The sequence below is a fragment of the Pollachius pollachius genome, assembly GCF_949987615.1.
Source record: "Pollachius pollachius genome assembly, chromosome: 3".
In the NCBI taxonomy this organism is placed as follows: Eukaryota; Metazoa; Chordata; class Actinopteri; order Gadiformes; family Gadidae; genus Pollachius; species Pollachius pollachius.
The window spans coordinates 16,059,475-16,061,672 of record NC_136936.1 but is presented as its reverse complement, the minus strand read 5'-3'; positions in this window follow the sequence as shown (position 1 = coordinate 16,061,672).

Below are 2,198 nucleotides of genomic sequence, written 5' to 3'. Positions count from 1 at the left end.
AGTATAAGGCCCACCTGGCCTGTCGGGAGTTCAGCCTCTTTGCTGACTGGATATAGGCCAGGCTGCGGTGGTCGGTTCAAACAATAAATGGATGCTCAGCGCCCTCCAACCAATGTCGCCACTCCTCCAAGGCAAGCTTGACAGCCAAGAGCTCGCGGTTGCCAACGTCATAATTTTTGCTCAGGCGGGGACAACCTTCGGGAGAAGAAGGCACAGGGGTGGAGCTTGTGGTCGGAGGGGGAACGCTGGGAGAGCACCGCGCCCACTCTGGTGTCAGAGGTGTCGGCCTCCACCACGAACTGGAGTGAGGGGTCAGGTTGAATGAGGATGGGCGCGGATATGAAGCGCCGTTTGAGGCCATGAAAGGCAGTCTCAGCCTTCGGCGTCCACGCGAAGGTGCTATTGGTGGGGGTCAGGGCCGTGAGGGGTGCCACGACTTGGCTGTAACCGCGTATAAAGCGTAGATAAAAATTAGCGAAACCAAGGAACTGTTGCAATCTCTTGCGGGTTGGGGGAGAGGGCCACTCGGCCACCGCAGAGACCTTAGAGGGGTCCATCTCTACCTGGCCCTGGCTAATAATATAACCCAGGAAGGAGATGGACAAGGCGTGACACTCGCACTTCTCCGCCTTGACGTATTATCTGTTCTCCAGCAGCCTCTGCAGAACCTGTCGGACGTGAACCCTGTGTTCCTCCACGGACTTCGAAAAAATAAGGATATCGTCAATATAGACGAAGACGGTGTGGTTCAACATGTCCCGGAGGACATCATTTACCAGAGAGTGGAAGACAGCGGGGGCGTTGGTGAGACCGAAGGGCATGACTAGATACTCACAGTGCCCTCGTGGGGTGTTGAACACGGTCTTCCACTCGTCTCCCTCCCAGATACGGACCAAGTGATACGCGTTCCGCAGATCCAACTTGGAGGTCCCGGAGGTCGTGGTACTCCTGCGGGACGGAGGATAGGTTAGGAGGTGCGGCAGCGGACTCGAGCTCTGGCGCCCGAGGAGACTGAGCGGACCGCAAGCACTGGGACAGACAGTGTGTTTTGCAGATTCCCCGGCTGAAGTAGGGAACGGCGATTGCAGATTGCAGACAGGTGTGTTAATTTTCATACTTTTCAGTATGAAAAGTAACATCCGTATTCAAGCAATCAGTGACATATTGCTCTGAATTATAAAAGCCATTGAATTTTGTAAATGGAAATGTTACGACCAATGAATTCCTAACATTTAAATTTTTTTTTGGAAAACAAGGTCCTCTGAATTTATTTATTTTGAAAAAAAAGACGATTTCAGATAATAAAAAAACTCAAAGGTCACTTATTCAGATACAAATATTCAAGTTCAAGCAGATATTCTATTGAAGTTGTACTGTAATACAGACCAGTAAAATCAAGTCTAAATGCAGTCGAATCTCCAGGCAGAAATGTCTGGAGATTCATTTCTGCCTGGAGGTGTAGAGGTAACCAACTCCTGAGTAGGCTCCTATGTCTCCTGTGGTACCCATGTCTCAGCTGCAGAGACCTCCGCTCTCAGAACTAGAACTAATTGATGCAATCGGCCTCTTTCAGCACAGGCCAGCCGTGGTTGGCCTGTTGACACTAGCCAGGCGTCGCAGTCCGTCATTGCGTCCTATAATTGTCAAACTATCGTACTAAGTTATACTAAAATGTTAAAAATGAAAAAGGCTGATGCATTAATAAGTTAGACTATAAGAGCAAAAAAAAACGTTGAATCTATTGCTTACCACACACTGTTGCTTGCTGTTATACTCGTATCGAACTATATGAAGCTGAGTCAGGTTTATAGTTAACCGTAGTTCTGTGCCCCATACAACGCACGACTGCAAAACTACCTTTATTGATCATCAATCAAAAGATATGACACTACAACAAACAACTATGTACATAATATATTTCAGCGGCGGCCAAGAAGTACACAGGGTCAGGTTTATAGTTAACCGTAGTCGGGGTAGGCCAGGACCAGGGCCTTGACTTCCGGAATCTCCAGATACAGTCCTTCTTCCTCTCCAGGACGGCCGGAGCCACCCATTGACTTGACTGATAATGTATTTTTTTTCTCTCTCTCTCTCTCTCTCTCTCTCTCTCTCTCTCTCTCTCTCTCTCTCTCTCTCTCTCATACCTCAACAACCACACGGAGGCAGTGTTGATCTGCTACTGAGGGAAAGACAACGCT